This window comes from Trachemys scripta, chromosome 12, assembly GCF_013100865.1.
Source record: "Trachemys scripta elegans isolate TJP31775 chromosome 12, CAS_Tse_1.0, whole genome shotgun sequence".
Taxonomy (NCBI): Eukaryota; Metazoa; Chordata; order Testudines; family Emydidae; genus Trachemys; species Trachemys scripta.
Genome location: NC_048309.1, coordinates 10357071 through 10382321, shown reverse-complemented (window position 1 = coordinate 10382321; position 25251 = coordinate 10357071). Strand labels below are relative to the sequence as shown.

Sequence of the window (25251 nt, the reverse complement as noted above, 5' to 3'; positions counted from 1 at the left end):
TTTTAAAACTTTAACTCTTATTGAAGCCCAGCCTTCTGATGCTTGGGCGATCATCTGGGGTGGAGTGACTGGGTGGACGGAGGCCCCCCCACCGTGTTCTTGGGCGTCTGGGTGACGAGGCTATGGAACTTGGGGAGGAGGGCTGTTGGTTACACAGGGGCTGTAGCGGCGGTCTCTGCTCCTGCTGCCTTTCCTGCAACTCAACCATACGCTCGAGCATATCACTTTGATGCTCCAGCAGACGGACCATTGCCTCTTGCCGTCTGTCTGCAAGCTGACGCCACCTATCGTCTTCAGCCCGCCACCTCTCCTCTCGTTCATGTTGGGCTTTTCTCATCTCCGACATTGACTGCCTCCACGCATTCTGCTGTGCTCTATCAGCGTGGGAGGACATCTGCAGCTCCGTGAACATCTCGTCCCTCGTCTTACGTTTTCTCTTTCTAATGTTCACGAGCCTCTGCGAAGGAGAAACATTTGCAGCTGGTGGAGGAGAAGGGAGAGGTGGTTAAAAAAGACACATTTTAGGGAACAATGGGTACACTCTTTCATTACAAGGTCGCATATTTCGGCTTGCAGGCAGCCATCGTAGGCCACAGTGTTTTGGCTTATTTAACCTTCTTAACATGCGGGAAAGGTTGCAAACAGCAGCGCATTTCCCATCTCAAGGATGAATTGGGTTGTCCATTTAAAATGGGGTTTCAATGTAAAAGGAGGGGGCTGCGGTTTCCCGGTTAACATGCGGCACAAACACAAGTAAACCCCCCCCCCCACACACACACACACGATTCCCTGGGATGATCACTTCACCCCTCCCCCCACCACGTGGTTAACAGCGGGGAACATTTCTGGTCCGAATAGCAGGAACGGGCGCCTCTGAATGTCCCCCTTAATAAAATCACCCCATTTCAACCAGGAGAGCTTTCTGGAGATGTCCCTGGAGGATTTCCGCTCCATCCCCATACACGTTAACAGACTTGCTTGCTTTTTTTTTGTAATGTTTACAAATATTTACAAAGTTACACTCACCAGAGGTCTCCTGTGTGCCCTGAGGGTCTTGGGTGAGTTCGGGGGTTACTGGTTCCAGGTCCAGTGTCACAAACATATCCTGGCTGTTGGGGAAACCGGTTTCTCCGCTTCCTTGCTGCTGTGAGCTACCTACAGTACCTCCATCGTCATCTTCCTCATTCCCCGAACCGTCTTCCCTGTGTGTTTCTCCAGTGAGAGAGTCATAGCACACGGTTGGGGTAGTGGTGGCTGCACCCCCTAGGATCGCATGCAGCTCCGCGTAGTAGCGGCAAGTTTGCGGCTCTGCCCCGGACCTTCCGTTTGCTTCTCTGGCTTTGTGGTAGGCTTGCCTTAGCTCCTTAATTTTCACGCGGCACTGCTGTGTGTCCCTGTTATGGCCTCGGTCCTTCATGGCCTTGGAGATCTTTTCTAATACTTTTCCATTTCTTTTACTGCTACGGAGTTCAGCTATCACTGCTTCATCTCCCCATATGGCGAGCAGATCTCGTACCTCCCGTTCGGTCCATGCTGGAGCTCTTTTGCGATCCTGGGAGGACTCCATGACGGTTACCTGTGCTGATGAGCTCTGCGTGGTCACCTGTGCTCTCCACGCTGGGCAAACAGGAAATGAAATTCAAACCTTCGCGGGTCTTTTCCTGTCTACCTGGTCAGTGCATCTGAGTTGAGAGCGCTGTCCAGAGCGGTCACAATGAAGCACTGTGGGATAGCTCCCGGAGGCCAATAACATCGAATTCCGTCCACACTACCCCAATTCCGACCCGCAAAGGCCGGTTTTATCGCTAATCCCCTCGTCGGAGGTGGTGTAAAGAAACCGGTTTAAAGGGCCCTTTAAGTCGAAAGAAAGGGCCTCGTTGTGTGGACGTGTCCAGGCTTAATTCGGTTTAACGCTGCTAAAGTCGACCTAAACCCGTAGTGTAGACCAGGCCCCAGGCTTGTGGACTCACTGTTTCTAAGGCTGCACCTCAGCATTCAAGCTGCATTGTAAACCTGTGTTTACAATTGCTGGATCTGTGTCTCACAGCTATACTAACGCATCCATACTGCACTATGCAGATCTTCTGAGTTGGGCCTGTGGCTTGAGCTGCTTCCACACTGCACAAAGACAGGGTTTGGACCCGAGTCACAGCAGGTCTGGGGCTCTGACCTACCCACCTTAGCAGGGTCCTAGGATTTGCATCCTTAAATCCGAGGCAGAGTCTGGGCTTAGAGTGCAGGGTAGACATACCCTAAGTAACTTTAATTGTGCCTGCCAATAATTTCTGGTGCAGAATTGTGTCTGTGGTTATTTGTGCAGGCACAAAAATGGAGGCTACTGTTGAAAAATCTGGCTCTGAGTGTGAATTTACTTTAGCTTTGGTAGATATAAGTGTAAACGTTTATATTATTTAAATATATATATAATTTTTAAAAAAAATTATGAATGTACTGAATTGTTTAAAAATTTACATATTTTTCATAAAACATGAGGGCTTTTCCATTAAGCCCAAAGATTTATGGCTAGCCTAGTACATATTAATTATTATTATTTACTTTTACAGGTCCCAAGATGAGGGGCTTTTTCAGAATAGCTTGAAAAAAATAACAACGTTAGTATCCTTTTGGCAATTACAAATGAAAAATTCGTTTAGTAGAAATAATGAACTTTTGAAACTACAAGGGTTTCCTATAATAATGTTAAATTAATAAGTAATTATAGAAGAAGAAATTTGTGAAAAGTGGTTTTGGCACAGTGAATATTCTAACACAGTGGTTCTCAAAGCTGGTCCGCTGCTTGTTCAAGGAAAGCCCCTGGTGGGCCAGGCCGGTTTGTTTACCTGCCATGTCCTCAGGTTTGGCCGATCGCAGTTCCCACTGGCCGCTGTTCGCTGCTCCAGGCCAATGGGGGCTGCGGGAAGGGCAGCCAGCACATCCCTCTGCCCGTGCCAGTTCCCACAACCCCTATTGGCCTGGAGCGGCGAACTGCGGCCAGTGGGAACCGCGATGGGCCGAACCTGCGGACGCGGCAGGTAAACAAACCGGCCCGGCCCACCAGGGACTTACCCTGAAGAAGTGGCGGACCGGCTTTGAGAACCACTGTTCTAACAGAGAAGGGAATTGGAAATCAGGACTCCTGGTTTCTGGTCCCAGCATTGCCCCTGCCTCGTGGTTTTGGTTAAATCACATACTCTTTCTTCCAGTTAACTCAGTTTACATAGCAGTAAATTGGTATAATAGAACACAGATGTGAGACATGCTTAATTTTTCTCCGTAAAGTGCTTTGAGAACCGTATAGAAGTGCATTAGAAGTGCAAAGATTAATTATGGTATTAATGGGAAAAAATGAAAACAATCAGGATTAAAGTGTGATAGAATAGCATTTGGTTTTGTAGTGTGCTCTTCCTACTCTCCCTCATCAGGTTACTTTGTTACCTAGAAGGATCTTAGAATAGTTTGAGTGAAATTACCAAGTGGGAAAAAAACAACAACTTATTGCTATTCATATCTCTATGAGTTTTTGAATTCTAATCAGGAATAATTGAATCTAATTTTCAAATTTTTTACCTTTAAATTGGCTGCTACTCAATGTTTTTTGCCATAAGCATTTAAAGTGCTAATTTATTAATTTTTTTACATGTGGACAAAATATTAACAGCTTGTAAGTTGTGCACATAGAGGAGTTCTGTTTAGCTCTTGTTAAAGTTGAATAGTCTTTATTTGTTGCTATTATATAGTAATAATATGAGGCTACAGATGGCTGTCAGTTTACTGGGGTAGGTTCATTTCTCTGTTTTGAATATCTATGACATATTCAAATACCTCCATCTTATGAATGCTTCCTTTAAAGGTTTTCAGTTAACTTGCAAATGAGGCAGGGGCCATTTAGAAAAAATAATACATAGTCACGTAATTAAAGACTGTATCATACTGTATATGCACAAGGAGGCTGAATTAAGGTTGCATGGGCATTTCCTAACTTTTGAGTGCCTGACTTTGCGACCATAATATTTTTTTAAACATAGTTTAACATCCATTTTAGTAGCATAATTTACCTTGCATTTTGAAACAGCAAACTGAAAAACAGAAATTACATCATATGGACCTATACCGAGTCCTACACAGTTCATTAGCAGGGTTGGATTCTTTAGATCCACAACACAGATCTCTGCCACTTGAGCTAACAGAGTAACTGACAGAAGTAATAGGTGAGAGAGTCAAGGTGGATGAGGTAATATATTTTATTGGACCAACTTCTGTTGGTGAGAGAGAATCTTTTGCAGGGTCCCAGAGCTTGGGCTCCAGCCTGAGCCCTAACATCTACATAGCAATTAAACTGCCACCTAGCCTGAGCCCCGTGAGCCCGAGTCAGCTGGCACTGGCCAGCAGCGGGTTTTTAATTGTAGTATAGATGTAACCTTACAGGCTCTGGAGGAGAATGTGCTGTTGTGGACACAAACACTTCCACCGCTGTTCCCCAAGCCTGACCTCTTTTTCCTGTGTCCCCTCCAGCCTGTCCTTGTGCTAGTCCTGTCTTTCCACACCACCCAGGTCCCCATTCTAGTCCCATCCCCGACTCCTTGTCCCAGTCCCACTCCCCTCACCCAGCCAGTACTATTCTCCCCCCCGAGTCCCAGTTTTGCTCCCATCTCAGTACTGTACCTGGTGCTAGATTCCCTACTTGAGTTCCACACACCAGTATTCTTTCTTATCCAATCTCCATTTCCCCTCAGATCCATGTCCTAGCTCCTTCTCCACAATCCTTCTGGCTCTGGCTCCCTTTCCCAATTTTTCCCCTCTCCAGGAGCTGCAGCACAGATTTTAACCTTGGACCTCAGAAATCCAAGTGGTTTTGTCATGTGAAATGTACTTAGAAAATGAGGACTTTTAGGACATATCTTGAGAGCTGCAAGATCTCAATGATCATGACACAAAAAGTGCTTAATTGGTAAGGAGTTTCTGTGATGAGCAGTCTGAGGCAGTCCCTTTATCTACACAAAGATTACATTAATGTTGAAAGGAACAGATAATTTGAGAGATAAGTGTCTGACTTGTCGCTTCTGCAACACACATGGCGTTAGAGCGCTAGGAAATCTACAATCTTAAGTGAATTAACTTAATCAGTTTCAGTTTAGAGTCCATATTACACTGTATTATCACACTCAGACTTGTCAGAGTCTACATGAATGTAACACTGCTGGGAACTCTGTGTCTTTAGCCTCTACACAGGGAACTTTTTTATTGTCAGTACTGACGCCGCTGACATCTTTGTCTGGAAAAGTTCCATTAGAGTTGGCTATAACCTGCGATCGTCTGTCATTAAAAGAGTTTGAGTATCCATTGCTGCCAGCCTCTAAACCATCACAAGCACAGTCAGCTGGTTCTTTTATCAGCACTAGATATTTTATGGTATGTCCTACCCGGAAGATATGGAAATGGAAGTATTTTTAATATATTATAATGTATCTCATTCTGGCTTTCTGTTTTAAAGGGGTGGGTTAGTAATCTAAGCACCAGGGGCCTAATCTTGCAACTCTTACTCATACATTTACTTCTTTTGACTCAATAAGATTACTTGCAGGGGCAAGGAATAATCTTGCAGTATCAGATTACGAGGATATGTGTATTGTTACATTAAATCTGTAGCAAAAAGCCAGGCACGAAGGGGTCTGAGAAGCATCCTAGACAGAATCTCAACTACGAAGCAGAGAGAAAGAGTAGCTTTAGGGATAATGATTTTGCCTTACTCCAACAAAGTCCCGTGTTCTCTGTTAGAAGAAAACAACTCTTTCAGTGATGCTTCACCCTGGTCACATGAGTGAGGTTCTTGGTTTTCTTAGTGCCTGTTCTCAAGAGCTTACACCTTATCTTCCTGTTCATAGCCATTGCTTAGCATATGATGGGTGCTACTAAAATACAAATAATAAATAACAATAAGGTGTGAAAACACTGACTCCTTGGAACCACAGATTCCAATCCCGGTAGGAGTGAATGAACTCTTCGTCCTTTAAAGGCAAATAAACTGAACTCCATGAGGTTTATTGTTAGCCTGGGTCTTTTGATGAGACTTCAATCACCAGCATTTTGTCTGTTATGTGAACTTGAATGTTTCCACAGTTCTTAAGAGTAGGGGTCTTTGGTACCATTGGCCAAAATTTCCCCTCTCCATTACTTTGTTATGTAGTGTCAGGTAGCTGAATTTCTGTGGGGCTATCTGAATATAATTTGTAAAGCACTTTGGAATCCTGTGATGGGGTGCCGCACTCACTGCTACTGTGATGCCTCCCCCTGGCTGCTCTGGGGATTAACTACGTGAGGTCAACGCCCCTTCTCGCCATTGCACATTGTTACTCCCTCTCTCTCTGGTCTGGAGGTCCTCTCTCACTCCAGGAACTGCAGTGTTCTCTTCATGACTCACCCCTCTCGCCAAGTCACTCAGCTTCCCCCCGTTTTGGGGTACATTCAGTTCTTTCCTTCAGCAGTCCTAGGCAGTCAAATGCCAGTGGCAGGTAGGGGAACTTGGGCCCTCTCTCTACTCCGTATTCCAGTCCAGGGACACACAACCCAGTAGTTCTGGACTTTACTCTCCCAGCTCTCACTGCTCCTTCCCTGGACTGCTAGTTCCCCCTTCCCTGGGAGTACCAGCTCCAAACCCTCCTCCCTCTTCCGAGAGAGTGACTGCTCTTTCCCAGTAGCAGCCTGTCTGTTGTCAGCTTCCTGGCTTTATAGGCCCTGCCTCTTCCTGCACAGCTGAACCTTAATTCAATCAATTCCCTGCTCCCTGGCTTTTTCTCTGGTTGCAGCCTATGGAGTTAATAGGCCTGCCTGGCCACCATAACCCTTTCAGGTCTGTGTGGGGAGGACACCCCAACACAGATTCTTTGGGATAAAAGCTACAGCACGGTATAAGGGGTGGCAGGGTGATGTAGTGGATAGGGCACTGGACTGGGAGTCAATAGATGTGGATTCTTAATTCAGTTCTGCCACTAATCTGCTATGTGAACGTGTACAAGTCACTTTGCCACTGTTTCCCCTCCCCACCTTTGTCTATCCACTTAGACGACAAGATCTTTGGGGGGGAAGGGACTGTATGTGCGTTTGTACAGAGCCTAGCACAATAGGCTCCATTCTTGGTGGGAGTCTCTAGGTGCTACTGTAATACAAGCAATAAATAATAACAGTATGAAATCATGTTAACAAGACATGAAAATTGGGCTCATTGCATTGCATTTTTGTGTGCCAAATGCTTACATATTTTTCTAAAAATCTGGGTCTCTCATACTCACACATGATGGGGATGTGAATGTGACAAATTGCACACCCTTGTGATAAATTGCACTTTTGACTATCAGAACTGCATTGTGCCTATTAATCACTCTTTCTTGGAATATACAGTAGTTCTAGCGGCTAGTGCAGTGGTCCCCAACCTTTTTCGTCTGGCGGGCACCAGACGACGAGCCACGGAGGACTGTGGCAGCGGACGAGCATGTGCCGAAATGCTGCCGACAAGCGGCAACCTCAGTAGGCGTCACCGCCGAAATGCTGCCGACAAGCAGCGTCATCCAGAGGCGTCGCTGCTGAAATGCCGCCAGCGGCATTTCAGTAGCAATGCCTCTGGATGACGCTGCTTGTCGGCAGCATTTCGGCGGATGCTCGTCCGCCGGCCAGTATGCAGGCGCACTTAGACGCCCCAGCAGGCGCCATGGCATCTGCAGGCACCAGGTTGGGGACCCCTGGGCTAGTGCACTCCCACTCCTTGCAGAAGTATAGCTGATGAATCTTCATAGTTATGAATCTGCCAGTTCCACCCCTTCCATAGGGCACTTCTAAATCCCCCCTTAATGTTGAAGTGCAGGAAGCCTCAGATAAAGCAGAGCTCTATGTGTGAAGGCAGTTTGGATCTCCTGCACAGTTCTTAAATTCTGCCACCTGTTTTCCACTTGTCTGACTGAATCAGGGACCTCTGTGTCCCCAGAAGATCGGGCAAAATTTGGCCCTTCAGCATCCTTTTCAATCAAATCTCAAAGTGTTGCTTTTATATTGAATAAAGCTCTGTATAATTTAAAACTCTGTATGATTAAGTCACTGAAGTGTTTTACAAGGCATATGTAAATGATGCTATACAAAATAAAAATTATTCTGATAAGGAGTTTTTAAAAGACTAACTTCTTGTAATCCCTTAAAGAGTGGAAATAAAGATGATAGTGAAACATTTATTGCAAAACACAACCAAGAATCTTCCTAAATATTTCAGCTACATTCTTTATTTTACAGGCCCAGAAGGAGACCTGGATGGAATGAAAGGGCATTAGATCTATTAAGTCTTTAAGGTTAAAAAAGAAGGCTCCTTTAAAAACCAAAAGAGAATATAAGAAAAAAAGAATTTTTCATTTGTACCCGATGGTTTTGGTTTTATTTTTTTTTATCTGTTTGCAAATGTTCACTGTAATGGTTTGAAACCCAGTCGTGTCATTTCTTTACGCCCACACAGAGCTGCAGTAGTGCAGACATTGTAACAGGCAAACCATATTACCAGCAACAGCCATTAAAACTCTTCCCACGCCAAGCATGGGCTGAAATCACCCCCACTCCCACACACCCCACCGTAAAACCTTCAATGATCAGTTTAAAAAGAAAATTGAAAAAGGAAACAGGATGCTTCTTTTGTTTCAACGCTATTCCAGAGAGACCTGTACCACTCCACCTGCCTATGGACTGACCGCCTAAAGGTTAGCAAGTGCTTTGTTGTTACTTTATGTGGCTAGAAATTCTATACAGAATGAGATAGATCATGAAGTTGTGCTTGTTTTAATGCAGTAATTATTTCAATTCGAGATGAGGAAAGCTTTTCTCCAAGACATAGAGCATTTTAGTACCAGTCCCCCGTCTGTCTGAGACAGCTTTATAATCAGTGTTTTTTACATCTGTTAGTCCAGCCTCCAAAACTTTAAAAGCTGGATTAAGGTTATTTTTTTGCTCTTAGTGCAACCTGTTGATTGCAGACTGTTGGCTGAAGGTTGTTAACTCTTTCCTAGCATAGAAAATGCAAAGTGAATTTGATGATGCGACAAAATAAAAAAACGAACTCCCTTAATTTTTTCTGTTGTGCAATTAGAAACGTCCTATTTGTCTGGTCACTATATAGCTGCCAACAATGTGCAGGAATAACAGATGTATTAAATATGTTTCCCTTTTGAGAGAAATAAGTAAAATTTAAAATAGAAGTACAGACATAGAATAATCTAGAGAGTACTGTGTGATTCAGCTGAGATGAGACGTGGTATAGGAATTAGAATGGAAAATATTTTGATGTACAAATACTGATTGAGACAACTATAAGTCAAAAATAATGTTTTATTTACATATTAAAATCTATTTGTAGCTTATAGAGTGTTTATACTGAGGTCAAACCTTTTGGAGGTTTCAAACTTAAAAATATCCAAGAGGAAAAGAAAGAGCACAAATTGATGTACTTTTATTAACCATCAAGCTAAATCCTAAATTCTTTGCTGTCATAGGTGTTGTATATTTCAGTTGTTATAGAAAGTTAAGTTGGCTGCTACATTTTATCTGAAGTATTCTGATCTTACAGGTTTAATTTTCTCTTTCGTATACTCTGAAAGGATTATAATATTTTGGTGCAATATCCACAAAGAGAAACCACTTATGTAAAACTAAGAAATGGTAGGAGCATACTGTGGAATTAGTAAGGATAAATTTCCCCCAAATATTCATACACAGTACCTGAAGAGAGACTCTTGTGGTCCCATGACTTCAAAATTAGATAAAGCATGTTTTGTAGCTGCTTTGTATATACCATAACAGATGACGTAAGGTGTGTGTGATTTTTCAGGGACTACTGATATCACAATGAGCAGGCAGATGTCTCAGGGTCAGACTATGGTTAAGACTAATTGTCCTGGGAAAGATTATAAATATTCCCAAATATGAGGCTCTAAATCTGGGTCCTGATCCTGCAACAGGCTGAGCACCCTCAACTCTATTAACTTTAGCAGATGTTGTGAGCAGTCAGCACCCTAGTGCAGGTACTCAGAATTTCACAGGATCAGATCTTTTGAAGAACAACTGAAGAGCTGAAGTCAAATACACACTTTTGTTATGAGGCATTGGGGTATGATTTCAGCTTCAGGGAATGAGGTAAGAATGAGAATAAATGCCAGAGACAGAAATTGTTTACAGTGAAAAAGGGTATCTTGGGGGAGACTAGCAGTCACTTCTGGGCCAGTAAGAAAGTCCATCAACACCACTGTTACTAATTAGAATGGAAGTGTAGAAGTATATGGAACTTGTGCACTCTAAAAACAATACAGAACCCCCTCCTCAAAACACCCTTCTATTCTACTAAACAAAATGGTATTTGTTGCACCATTAGTAATTAATTTATTACTAACCGTACAATTACTTTTTCATACTGTGTATGAAAATGTAACTGAATACAAGTGTGATCTATTCTCCAGGAAGTGCCGCCAATAAACATTGTCCGGCTATACCAAAAGAAAGATAGGAGACGCTTGATATGGATTTAATCAGGCCGCAACTTCATTATATAGATGTCTGGGACTATCCGGCAGATAAAGTGAACAGTGTAAGCAAATCCATGTTTAGTCAGGTAACTACCCAGGGCTTTCTCCAGCCAGCCTGCCCCAAGAACTTACTATGTGTTGTTACGGCACCTAGTCCAATAGGGCCCAGTTTCTGCCTGGGGCCTTTCAGTCCTACCATGACACTGCTACTACTAAATGGATCACAAACCACTGTTTGGGAACCACTGGATCAAAACATTGACATCGGTAAGAGATAATGAAAAACAGTTATAAAGTATCTGCTCTGCCCCCAATGTACATGTAACAAATAAAAATATCAACTGAAGAAACAAATCAGTATTTTCGTCTGCTTCACATAGTCACTTAAAAGCTTTTTACATTAGTTATAAAATATTCATTGTATTTGACATGACTGTACTAGTACAGCAAGCAGTTTTGTCTGAAATCAACATCCAGATAGTCACTAATTTTAGAGTTAACAGTAGCAACTGTCTTTTTGTGCTTATTTAATATTTAACTTGGACATATAAGAAGCCCTGAAAAATCCAATATTATTACTAATATTTCAGAGATGTCTTCGGTCTGGTATCTGGGTGTTATTTGAAGTACTTCAGTTTCCTAAAGGAAGAGGGTCAAAGATCCCGTTCCTCCAGATTACAGCTACTTAAGAGGAATTCATGTGTATGTGTATTTTAAGGTGCTGGTTGTTGTAAATATAGGTATCGTTTCACATATGGATGACTGACTATTCTAAATACCTGTCTGAAGTATCTGAACATGGCTAGTGGGAACTAGATGATGCTGCCAGAGGTTGAAACATTTCAGACTGAGCTGGTTAAATGTGCAGTTAATAAAACTTACCTTCCTCATAGGTGCTTACTAAATAGGATAGTGCCAACTTTCAACTTACAAATCTATTGATGGTTCAGTTTTATGTTTGTACAGTCTCTAGCACAATGAAGTGCCACTCCTGATCGAGATCTCTGGATGCTACTGGAATGTGAACAATACATGAAAATAGAAGGACCTTGCAGTCCAAGAGACTTTCTCTTCATATGATATTCTGACAGTTCAGATCAGTTGAGATTCTTTAGCTGGTAGTCCCCTGATTTAGACATGGCGAGGCTAGGGATAGGGCAATCTGAATGAGGATCCTCAACTCTGCAACTTGCTTTTCCCTTGGTTTGACACAACCAGAGTCTATTAATCTCAGGATAAACTGCAAGGCATATCATTTATCACAAGCACCGGAGAAGGTGGTAAATTTAGAGGTGTTTTTGTTCAATTTTGAATGACTCAAGAAAAATTCATCATTCATTTGCTTCATAAGATTTGTCATAGTTTTTATTATGCAAATGTGTGGGGTGATGGATAGATGCATTTTCTTTTTAAATTAGTTTAATTAACTAAATTAGTGGTAATACTCAGGAAGTGGAGGCCAGACTTGCTTTGTAAGGATGTGGAAGTTCTTGTCTATGGTAGGTAGCTGTGGAGAGAAAGTGTGATCTTACTTTCTGAATGGTTTCCTGCAGAAATGGGTTGGCCCTAACATTTCATGAGTACAGCTTGTCAGTGCCACTCAAGCAGTTGACATGGCATTTCCTTGTGGGAGATGCTGTCGTTGATCTCTTATGTGGCCAGAAGTATCTGTGCTGGCAAGGATGAAAGTATAAATGTGCTTGTTGAACTGTGTCAGCATTTTGTTTTGTAAATAAATGTGCATTCTTTTAAAACTCAGAAGAGGAAATGTATGAGTTCTCAGAAGACAGATGTACTCTGTCAGTAGAATTTAGCTTTTAAATCAACTCCTTTTGTTCCAAAGACCAGCGTATTTTTTTCCATTTGAAACATCTTGCAACCAGTTTAACTTTTCAAGAGGATTATATAAGGAGTAAAAGCCAAAATCAAATAATCCCTCCCTGCCACTAAATATAGCTGGCCTGCAGTTATATTTTAGCCCTGGTAAAAGGGTCTTTCATTCAGAACACCGAGGGATGGATTCTCTGGTCCATTAAGGCCATAAGCAGCATAAAATGGCCTTTAAACAGCCAGAGATTGCAACAGTCAGAAAGCCAGATCTTCAGCTGGTGTAAAATTGGTGTAGCTCTACTGAAGACGGCATGAGAATCCTTGGCCAAGAGCATCCCAAATGATTTGTGTTCTGATTTTAAATTAAGGTACATCTTGGGGATGAGCTTTTACATGTTCTCATTGCTCTGGAAGAAGCCAAGAGAGTTGGGCGCTGTACTTTCAAAATACTATAAATACAAGGTTTTTTCTGATGTCTTCCCAGAAACCAGGTAAATTAATCTACAGTCTCAACAAACTGTAGATTTCACTAATTAAATTTGAGGTAGCAGAACAAGCCACACTGGCTAAGAGATTAGATGAACTTTGTGTTTCAGTTGGTATTTAGGTGGTGCCATTCAGTTTAAAAAAATAAATATGAAAAAAGTAAATCACGGAGAATAATGGACTGAAGCATGATATGTAACCCTCAGTCCAAGATTTTTCTTCTGTCTGATGTATAGTTTTTCAAGTTTGAAATGTATACAGATCACTGGTTTATATTTACAAATGCTAAGATATGGGCCACAGTGAAATACCAGGAATTGCCCTGGTGTATTAGAGAACAGGATTTGGCCAAATGACTTCTAGAGTACATGTAAAAATGTCCATGGATAATAAATGATGAACAAAAATCATAGAAAGCTAATTATGGATCTGAAAATAACTAAAAGTACAGTTTATCCTATTCAACTCATTTTCTCTAAACAATTATATGAAGCATTTAAAAAACCTTCTTTCTTACTTATTTTTGTATTAAGACGATCTAATGCTTTGTTATGTGCAGGCTTCTTGGATTTGAGACCAGTGACTCAGTGGAATAATTTGGATAGGCATATTGAAAATGACAAATATGAAGTCTGGGTAGTCAGCGGCATTTTCAGGATGGATTTTCTGCTTCTGCAGGTTAGAATGAATATTCAGAATTCCATAGTCTTACTCATGTGAAGTGAGTTTGGTAGCACCAGACATTCCCTGGTGGATAACACATTATTTATTATTATTATTATTTCTATTATGCTATGATCATCATTATGAATTATTATAAAAATCATGCTGCCAAATCGTGGACCAGTTAGTGGGAGCTTTGCCACTGACTTCAGTGGGACCAGGATTTGGTCTGAAATGCACATAACTGATCTTGCCTAAAGATTCCTATACAGGCAGTGGAGTCTTGGTGACATCTAAAAACAGATTGGCTTAAAAAAAAAAATCAGTCTCTTGCATTTCAAACAGAAAAGTAGTGCACTATGCTACTGCGTTCTGGATAGTGGAATGGGTCAACATGTACACAGGTGTAATATGCATTGTATCCTTGCTAGCACACTTGGCCACTTGGGATAGAATCACAAAATTGTAAGACTGGAAGGGACCTAGAGAGGTCATCTAATCCAGTCTTCTGCACTCATGGCAGGCCTAAGTATTATCTAGACCATCCCTGACAGATGTTTGTCTAACCTGCTCTTAAAAATCTCCAATAACGAAGATTCCACAACCTTCCTGTGCAATTTATTCCAGAGCTTAACCACCATGACAGTTAGGAAGTTTTTCATAATGTCCATCTTAAACTGCCTTTGCTGCAATTTAAGCCCATTGCTTCTTGTCCGATCCTCAGACGTTAAGGAGAACAATTTTTCGCCCTGCTCCTACTATATTCTGCACGATGAGCCTGATCCACAGCACAGGGACGACAGTGGGAGCCTTGCCATTGATTTTGATAGGTTTTGGATCAGGCCTTTGCTTTGCTGAAGAGTGCTCTGCGTGCCTGGGCATGAAGCATGTGTATTTTAATCTTACCCTCAAACACACATTAACAAACATAAGAAGTACCATACAAAATGTGTAGCTAATGATATGTGCTAAACAACTGATCATTCCATTGCTTTTACTTGTACCCCATCCCCAATCTATACAATGTTAAATTAAATTGTAAGCTCCTCAGGGAAGGCATCTTGCATTTATGTTTATTTTTAAATGATCTAGCATAATGCTGGCACTATATAAACTACAAACTATAGACTATCATAAATAATGATGGTTTTAGAGATGTTTCCAGTTCCAGCAGTATTTCCCATTTTAAAGAAAGGGAATATTGCTGGAACTGGCAATAATTCTAAAACTGGAATGTTCTTTAAATGTATTCAGTGAGAGTAATAATGATAATCTCAGTCCCAAGCAGAAGCTTAAATCATCTTAGAGAAGGTTTTGTCTTTTAAGAGAAACCATTTGTAATTGATTGTGAAGTGCCCATAATTGTGCGTGTGGCTCATTTGTAATTGATTGTGAAGTGCCCATAATTGTGCGTGTGGCTCATTTAAGTTAAGGGCAGAACCCCTGTTTTAAGATTAATATCTTCTTTTAACTCAGTTTGTTGGCCTTAGCACATGATAGTCCTTCAGAAGTTCTCACCTACATGTATGGAATTGGGATAGATTCAGTAAGGAGAGTATCCTCAGTGGAGCAGGAACTAATTGCTGCATTGTAGTTATTCTTACACATATGCATAAAGCAAATGTGTGAACCGGAAGCAAGAGTCATTGCTGGCACAAAGCCTATGTTTTTCTAGTTTCACTGATCTTATTTTAACTGCATGCATTAATTTAATGTTTAACTATTGCTAAGAATATTCCTATATACCACAGGAGTGGACAGTTCCCATACTTTATGCTGGGTATTAGTAAGAGCTTTTTTCTTCATAAATAAAAGCAGGAAAAAAAGAAAAGAAAAGAATTAGAGATTGACTAACCCCAGAATCTAGGGGTTTGGTAAATAGGACCAGGATGTAAGTCACTCTCAGTTGGGTGGGTGGGTGGGTCTGAGTGTGTATGTGTGTGAGTGAGAGAGAGAGAGAGAGAGAGAGAAAATAGTGAGTGAGAGATTAAAAACAAAACAAAAAACCCAGACCAATGAAGTTTTGCAAAACTAAAACCCACTTCCACTTCTAGAGATGATCCAAACTCTGAACCATTGATCTCAAAGACCCCAGTGGAAACGCAAGGAATATGGACCAAGCAATCAAAAGAAACATAAGTTCTGTGTTTACCAAATGAGTCAGCACATTTGATGATAGCCAAAGTAAAATTTGCATTATCAAGATATGACATCTCCAGGGTATTAGTGATGAGCATGTACTATTTGCAATCCAAGAAATGGCTAATTTGCAGCAGCTTGGGAAATGAAGTTCACATGTTCCAGTTTGGGATGTACAATTCAATGATGTGGCAGAGAGAATCACTCAAAGCAGTAAAATTCATGTTTCATCTAAGGGCTGCATCCATAAAAACACAGTAAACATCATACTACAGTGCCTCCTACTATATGAGTCTACAGGCCATACTGATGCTTCTTCCCTGGCTTATGTCAAAGTCTACCTCTGGGTGATAATGTGGATCAAGCCTCAGTAGCACAAGGTGTGTGAACCCCCTACTAGGACTTTTCATAGCATGTCATCTAGTGCAGTGAAACCACACTGGTTCTGTTACATTCAGGGCCATCCACCTCTATGGAGAGCTGGAGGGAAGACTGCTGAAAGTAAAACAGCTTTTAGAAGGGGTCAGGGCCTCTTTGCCTATGTCACTTAAGGGCTGGAAAGCTGTCATGTAGCAATGAACTTGAGTGATGATGTGTCTGACCTGATGAAGCGAACACCCATGCTCAAGATCTGGACAATTAAGACTCTCTCTTCACTTGTGTTGCCTGCAACTGGGCTTCAACCTATTTTCTATGCAACTCTAAGCTGATTTTAGATGCCAAAGTCTCTTTTTCTCAGCCTATGCTAACTGCATGTTCCCAACATAGTTAAAGTATCTGTGTCCTATACCATTCCAGTTATCACTTGTTCCCTAACTGTGCTGCACTATCAGAAGCCCTTATATCATACTCACATTGGATAGATATTAGGATTCTTGTCTAACAAACATCTTTCTTTCATTGTTCGTTTTCACTACAATTTTAAGAACTACCTGCTACAGTTGTACAAAAAGTATTTTAAGAAAATTAGCTTTAGTCACATACAATTGTAGGAGTTTTCTATGTATCACATTAATATCTTTCACTTAACAATGTTACCAGGAATGCAATTTATAAAACACCTACATTTTGAGGCTGCTGATTCTGTTTATGGGCTGTTAGATGACTAATGATAATGATAGAAAAAGGTTGAAATGCTGTTTCATGTTCCTGTTTCATCTCTTCCTGTTTTTTGAAGGTTGTTACTATGACACTTACTAATGTATACAGAAAAAAAATTACTTCCTACTTCTTATCTGTTTCAAGTCTGTCCCCATTTCTCTCTCTCTCTGATTGCATCAAATATTGACAGCAATGAGACTTCTTTTGGTGAAATACTTAGTTATACGCAAGGTACGGTAAGCTAAAAAAATTCTTATTTCTATACAGAAGAGGATATCTTAATCTTGTCTATACTCTGCAGTATTATATTTGGAGTAGGAATGACTGGAAGCCTTTTTAAAAGGCATCCTATCAGCCAAAAATATCTAGTATACTGTAGTACATTATGCATGTGTAGAATCCTCAACAGCTATTTCAGTGTGATAAAACACATCAAGCTTTTTGTGCCTATGGATAATACCCGTAGGCCAAGTGAGGGGACTTAATATTGTGTTTATTTAAAAATTACTCTTCACAAAAGGTATGTGAGATATTGTGTAAAGAAATGTAAAGAAGAAATACCGGAAACAGATTGCATGCTGGACTGTTAGCAATATTTTTAAAAATGTGATAGCAACTTTACAGCACAGTTTGTATGTGGTGTTAGATACCCAGTGGGTAGAAAGAGTCCTTTGGTTGTATAATTGAGGATTACAATGGGGTTATATTGTAGTGCTCAGAAACCCAAGGATATATAATATATATGACATAATAAAGAAGCAGTTTATATAGGAAAATGTAGTTCTGTTATTCTCCAATGTTCTTATGAGTTTAACTAGTATTAATGTAACTGATAGGTTAAAACAGTGAGTTAAATGCTAATCCCTTCTACACTAAGGGTACATCTACACTACAGGGGGGAGTCGATTTAAGATATGCAAATTCAGCTACGTGAATAGCGTAGCTGAATTCGACGTATCGCAGCCGACTTACCCCGCTGTGAGGACGGCGGCAAAATAGACTTCTGCGGCTTTCTGTCGGCGGCGCTTACTCCCACCTCCGCTGGTGGAGTTAGAGCGCCGATTCGGGGATCGATTGTCGCGTCCCGATGGGACGCGATAAATCAATCCCCGAGAGGTCGATTTCTACCCGCCGATTCAGGCGGGTAGTGTAGACCTAGCCTTAGGGTTGCCAACTTTCTACTCGCACAAAACCGAACACCCTTCCCCTGCCCTGCCCCTCCTCTGAGGCCCTGCCCCCTGCTCATTCCATCCCCCCTTCCTCTGTCACTTTCTCTCTCCACCCTCACTCATTTTCACTGGGCTGGCTTTAGGAGTTGGGGTGCAGGAGGGGATGAGGGCTCCGGCTTGGGGTACAGGCACTGGGGTGGGCTGGGGATGAGGGGTTTTTGGTGTAGGAGGGTGCTCCGGGCTGGTACCAAGGGGTTTGGAGGGCGAGAGGGGGATCATGGCTGGGACAGGGGGCTGGGGCACAGGAGGGGGTGCAGGCTCTGGGTGGCGCTTACCTCAGGTAGCTGCCGGAAGCAGTGGCATGTCCCCCCTCCAGCTCCTATGTGGAGGCGCAGCTAGGTGGCTCTGTGCACTGCCCCATCCACAGGCATTGCCCCCACTGGCCGCAGCTCCCAGCCATGGGAGCTGCAGAGCTGGCGCTTGGGGCAGGGGCAACGCGTGGAGCCCCTGGGCTGCCCCTACACTTAAGAGCCAGAGGGGGGACATGCCGCTGCTTCCAGGAGGTGCGTGGAGCCATGGCAGGCAGGGAGCCTGCCTTAGCTCTGCTGCGATGTGACTGGACTTCTAACGGCCCAGTCACTAGTGCTGACCGGAGCTGCTGGGGTCCCTTTTCGACTGGGCGTTCTAGTCGAAAACCGGACACCTGGCAACCCTGGCTACACTGGTGTCAATCTGGAGCTACTCCATTGACTTTATAGGATCTATTTACACTGGAGTAACTAGCAGCATGATTTGGACCAGTGACTGAAATAATGTATTTTAATGGAATTACAGTGACCAGTTCTGTTAATGCCTATATAAAAGTCAGACTTTTTAAACTTGAAGCTGGAAAAAATCAGGATGAGCCAAATCCTGCTCCACTTTTGCCAATAGCACAACTCCCATTAGCTTCAATGGGACCAGGTTTTGACCTTGTGGGGCAGTCCCACAAGGTACCAAGTGCCCCCTTGGACGTGCTGAGCACTCTCCATTTCCCCTAATGTCAGTAAGAGTTGAGGGCACTCAGTACTTTTCAGGATTGGATGCTTTATGTAAAAATTGATTTGCTATATTCTATAAAGACGATCTAGAATTAACCTTGAGTTACAATGAGATTGTGATAAACTGTTGCTGCAGCAGCACAGCCTTTGTGTTTTTTTTCTGTAGAAATATCTGGATACTATAAAGACATGAAAAGTGAGATCTTACTCACCACACTAAAATGTAAACAACACAGGACATCACATAGGAAGAAAGATAACATCAATTGGTACGGAAAACAGAGAACTGCCAGAGTCAAATAGAAATAAGGTCACTTAACAACTATAAATGCATCAGTTAGAATCATAGAATATCAGAGTTGGAAGGGACCTCAAGAGGTCATCTAGTCCAACCCCCTGCTCAAAGCAGGACCAATTCCCAGCTAAATCATCCCAGCCAGGGCTTTGTCAAGCCGGGCCTTAAAAACCTCCAAGGAAGGAGACTCCACCACCTCCCTAGGTAACGCATTCCAGTGTTTCACCACCCTCCTAGTGAAATAGTTTTTCCTGATATCCAACCTGGACCTCCCCCACTGCAACTTGAGACCATTGCTCCTTGTTCTGTCATCTGCCACCACTGAGAACAGCCGAGCGCCATCCTCTTTGGAACCCCCCCTCAGGTAGTTGAAGGCTGCTATCAAATCCCCCCTCATTCTTCTCTTCTGGAGACTAAACAATCCCAGTTCCCTCAGCCTCTCCTCATAAGTCATGTGCTCCAGACCCCTAATCATTTTTGTTGCCCTCCGCTGGACTCTTTCCAATTTTTCCACATCCTTCTTGTAGTGTGGGGCCCAAAACTGGACACAGTATTCCAGATGAGGCCTCACCAATGTCGAATAAAGGGGAACGATCACGTTCCTCGATCTGCTGGCAATGCCCCTACTTATACAGCCCAAAATGCCGTTAGCCTTCTTGGCAACAAGAGCACACTGTTGACTCATATCCAGCTTCTCGTCCACTGTGACCCCTAGGTCCTTTTCTGCAGAACTGCTACCTAGCCATTCGGTCCCTACTCTGTAGCAGTGCATGGGATTCTTCCGTCCTAAGTGCAGGACTCTGCACTTGTCCTTGTTGAACCTCATCAGGTTTTTTTCGGCCCAATCCTCTAATTTGTCTAGGTCCCTCTGTATCCGATCCCTAACCTCTAGTGTATCTACCATGCCTCCTAGTTTAGTGTCATCTGCAAACTTGCTGAGAGTGCAGTCCACACCATCCTCCAGATCATTAATAAAGATATTAAACCAAACCGGCCCCAGGACCGACCCTTGGGGCACTCCGCTTGAAACCGGCTGCCAACTAGACATGGAGCCATTGATCACTACCCGTTGAGCCCGACAATCTAGCCAGCTTTCTATCCACCTTACAGTCCATTCATCCAGCCCATACTTCTTTAACTTGGCGGCAAGAATACTGTGGGAGACCGTATCAAAAGCTTTGCTAAAGTCAAGGAATAACACATCCACTGCTTTCCCCTCATCCACAGAGCCAGTTATCTCATCATAGAAGGCAATAAGGTTAGTCAGGCACGACTTCCCCTTTGTGAATCCATGCTGACTGTTCCTGATCACCTTCCTCTCCTCTAAATGTTTCATAATTGATTCCTTGAGGACCTGCTCCATGATTTTTCCAGGGACTGAGGTGAGGCTGACTGGCCTGTAGTTCCCCGGATCCTCCTTCTTCCCTTTTTTAAAGATGGGCACTACATTAGCCTTTTTCCAGTCATCTGGGACCTCCCCCGATCGCCATGAGTTTTCAAAAATAATGGCTAATGGCTCTGCAATCTCACCCGCCAACTCCTTTAGCACCCTCGGATGCAGCGCATCCGGCCCCATGGACTTGTGCATGTCCAGTTTTTCTAAATAGTCCTGAACCACTTCTTTCTCCACAGAGGGCTGGTCACCTTCTCCCCATCCTGTACTGCCCAGTACAGCAATCTGGGAGCTGACCTTGTTCGTGAAGACAGAGGCAAAAAAATCATTGAGTACATTAGCTTTTTCCACATCCTCGGTCACTAGGTTGCCTCCCTCATTCAGTAAGGGGCCCACACTTTCCTTGATTTTCTTCTTGTTGCTAACATACCTGAAGAAACCCTTCTTGTTACTCTTAACATCTCTTGCTAACTGCAACTCCAAATGTGATTTGGCCTTCCTGATTTCACTCCTGCATGCCTGAGCAATATTTTTATACTCCTCCCTGGTCATTTGTCCAATCTTCCACTTCTTGTAAGCTTCTTTTTTGCGTTTAAGATCAGCAAGGATTTCACTGTTTAGCCAAGCTGGTCGCCTGCCATATTTACTATTCTTTCTACACATCGGGATGGTTTGTTCCTGCAACCTCAATAAGGATTCTTTAAAATACAGCCAGCTCTCCTGGACCCCTTTGCCCTTCATGCTATTCTCCCAGGGGATCCTGCCCATCTGTTCTCTGAGGGAATCAAAGTCTGCTTTTCTGAAGTCCAGGGTCCGTATTCTGCTGCTCTCCTTCCTTCCTTGTGTCAGGATCCTGAACTCGACCATCTCATGGTCACTGCCTCCCAGGTTCCCATCCACTTTTGCTTCCCCTACTAGTTCTTCCCTGTTTGTGAGCAGCAGGTCAAGAAAAGCTCTGCCCCTAGTTGGTTCCAGCAGCACTTGTACCAGGAAATTGTCCCCTACACTTTCCAAAAATTTCCTGGATTGCATGTGCACCACTGTATTGCTCTCCCAGAAGATATCAGGGTGATTAAGTCTCCCATGAGAACCAGGGCCTGCGATCTAGCAACTTCTGCTAGTTGCTAGAAGAAAGCAGAAGTTAAGCTGCATGTGTGTTACCATTTAATTCAAAAGTTTAGCATTACTTAAAACTTTCCCCAAAATTATACTGTGACCATATAGCTGATGATTAATGCTAGTCTTAAAAAAAGAAACAGGAGATAGCTGACTTTTCCTTTTTATTACATTTTAAAGTATTGGGGCTGTTCTCAGGAACATACCCTCCACAAACTTTTCATGGTAACTGTGTACAGTGCATATTAGTCACACAGACATTTTTCTGAAAATGTAAACCTCTTATTATCTATCTTTCTGAGGTATCTATTTATTTATGTATTTAATTTATCTATCTGTGGTATTTCTGAGGTTATCATATCTATCTACCAGTGAAATTATTATTATAGACATATTGTTGCATAAAAACTGAACTACTAGATATGTGTATCCATTGTCCCATTATTTTGCACTAACAAATAAGTTGCTATTCTGTAGTGCAGATGGGTATTTCAGAGTAACAATCTTTTTAATAAATGTTTTGATAAGTCCTAAGTAATCATGAAAACACCCAGTTTGATAGTCATTCTTATAGAAAGGCACAGTCTTACTTGGAAATTATGTCTTTGCTTTGTTACCTTATATTGCAGTGGGGTTGGATACAGTTAATGTTCTACTTCCCATTTCTGTAAAACACCATACCACAGAATGATTGCTCCTTATAGAAACCTCGAACATGGAAAAGTGAAATTCATGCCTGGCAGCTGGGTTTAAACACACAAAAGCATTGGCCATGGGAAGGAGATGAAAGGGCAGAGTATGTTCAAGTATTCTGGGTTGACTCATGTCAAATGTTGGGTTTTCACAGATTCCAAGGCCAGAAGGGACCATTGTGATCATCTAGTCCGACTTCCTGTGTAACACAGGCTATAGAACTTCCTTAAATAGAGGTACACCATACAGCAAGACAGTTCCTATGTATCATGCCCGTTATCGGATGTGTGTCTACTTTGGGTCAGATTGTGGCCCAGCCTTACATGACTGTGCAAGTGTGAAAAGGGAAGCAAGACTCCCTCCCCACCAATGCAACTTCCCAGATGGGTGAAGGAGAGAGAAGGTGCTTTGGGGCTTCTACTCCACTCCTTGTTTCTGCCTACTCCTCCCCAATTTGCCAACCAGTGGAGCTGAGCTGGTGCAGTGGTAAGGGAAGTAATTTATATCTGTTAAGGCACTGAAGCAGATTGATTGGTTCCCCTTTGCTCAAGTGGAGAAGTATAGTTTGTTCCATTGGCTATGCCTGGCTTTATAGATGGCTGTTTGTGGTTCAATATCATAGCATAGAGGGGTCTCTAGAAGCTCTTTTAGTTTTATTCATGCTACCTCAGAACTCCTATTTTTAATTTATAGCCTTGACCCTTATTCCTAGTTTACAGCCTAGGAATTTCATCACGAATTCATTATGATTGAGCAAGTAGCTCTAGCATGTTTGTTAACTGTGACTAGTTCCACCTGATCGCACATACAGGGTTATTCCCACAACGTTACATTTGTTCACGGGACATACTAGCTCAATTGAGTCCTGTGCTAGCTTATTCAGTCAACATAATAGCTGAACCGCTCTTGGATCTTCGGTTTAATCAGCTATTCCAACTGTAATTGAGTGAATAATTCAGATCAACTAATTTAGTTCAGAAGCACTGCCATTTTTCCTGATCATGAATTGTCTGCAAATAGATTGAAAAGTCCTCTAATGTAATTATTTAACATTATTCACAAATTTCTTCAGAGAGTAAATCTTACAAAGAGTTTGTTGTGAATACCTGCAACGCATGCTGTATAGGTTAGCTATACAAATCACATAGCATAGTTTCAAAATTCAGATTGTTATATTCGATTACAATATTTGCTGTTTAATCTGTGACAGTTAGCTACATAGATCATCCAATCAGGTAGCAGAAACTATAATAGTAATTACGTGAGAAGCCAATACAGTGCACATTTCAAATGTCACTATTGACTGTTATTAAAAAATGTGCTTTTTGTGACTATTTGCTCTAGTAAACCTAAGTATTTGAATATTCAGAAAAACTAAACACGAAAGGGTTGTGAACATAGATGAATCACAATTTGAATGAATTTTCACAAGAAGTTTTCTACTGTTCAGCCAGGCTCTATTTATGATAGATTATGCTGATATTATCCTGCTATTTCTGCCCTTCCTAATGGTAATTTTAAAGTACCTTATTTTCATGGCTTCCCAACTTCTTTTTACTTTTAGGAAGGGGAGGAGGGGAGAGAGAACAAACCACCAAGGCTAGCCAAATCAGGTTTGTGAAAATAAAAATTGCTCTGACCTGGTAACCAAATCTTGAACCAAAAGGTATATTGGGACAAATTTTCAAAAAGGGTGGCATCCTTTTTGAGTTTACAAACTGTTCACTATATCTATCTATCTATCTATCTATCTATAATAAAAATAAACAAACACAAAGCAACATGCCATCATGGTGCCTCTAATTCATTCAACACACACAAAGACAACTTTGTAAGCTATTTCCACTTTTTGCCTCCAACAGTGTGACCGCTAACATCTGTTCTATCTTTTATGTATGTAAATCTGGATAGTAAAAAAAGGAACCTTTTAAATCTACAGTTTCATTTTGTTTTCACCTTTTCATTCCTTGTTTAATTCTGACAGTGTCTTCAGCCTCACTTACACAAGGTCATTATATGTGGCCATGCATAACACACATTGTTTGTAGCAGTGAGTCTTTATAACTGTCTATGCTAATTTTCTTGTAATTGTGGCTTGTCTGCATCAGCTGTAGTTAAAAGTAGCAAATGCAGATTAAACTGCAATGTATCCATTACTTTGTATTGTCTCACACTGGAGAGTAGATCTGGACACCAGCTCTCTTTTAGGAATATTTACATTAGAAACAGAGACTTGTTATAATTAGAGAGGGACCTGACTATAACCAGAGCTGGATATGAACTTTCCAAAATGGTAGGGTTATTAGACACGGGATTGTGTGGCTCACACTCAATTCTTGTTAATTAGAGTTTAATGTAGCGTTATGTTTTTTGTTTTTTCAAACTTCAGTGGCTTCCAGATTAGTTTCAAAAGACAGAACTAACATGGTATATGGTGTCAACAAATTAGAGTTTATTTATTTAAAACTATATTGAGAGTGATTATATATAAAATGAATTTGTCAGTTTTATAGCATCTTCCATCTGAAAATCTCAAAGCCCTAATTCTCAACACCTATGTGAAGTTTGTGAGTAATTAATTGTTAAATCCATTTTACAGATGAATAAACTTAGGCACTAAGGTCTGATAGAATACCCATTAAAGTAAATGGAAAACATATCACTGACTTCAGTGGGCACTATCAGGCCTGGTGTGATTAGGGTCACAGCAAAAATTAACAGAGGAGTGGGGAATACAATACAGAAGTTCTGATTCCCAATCTGTGGTTCTAAATAACAGGCT

General features: G+C 41.8%; 1 protein-coding gene across 3 annotated transcripts in view; it reads left to right on the top strand.

The window, feature by feature from the left end:
• Window positions 1–8531: 8531 nt before the first annotated feature.
• The window catches only part of ZNF831 (zinc finger protein 831), a 38623-nt gene continuing 21903 nt past the window's right edge, over window positions 8532–25251 (top strand). For 2 of the 3 annotated variants that reach the window (XM_034787924.1, XM_034787922.1), the window contains exon 1: window positions 8532–8729. The gene's annotated coding sequence lies outside the window, so the exon portion shown is untranslated. Of the gene's footprint in view, window positions 8730–16907; window positions 16995–25251 lie in introns of those variants that run through there. The other variant, XM_034787923.1, reaches the window with a different exon arrangement.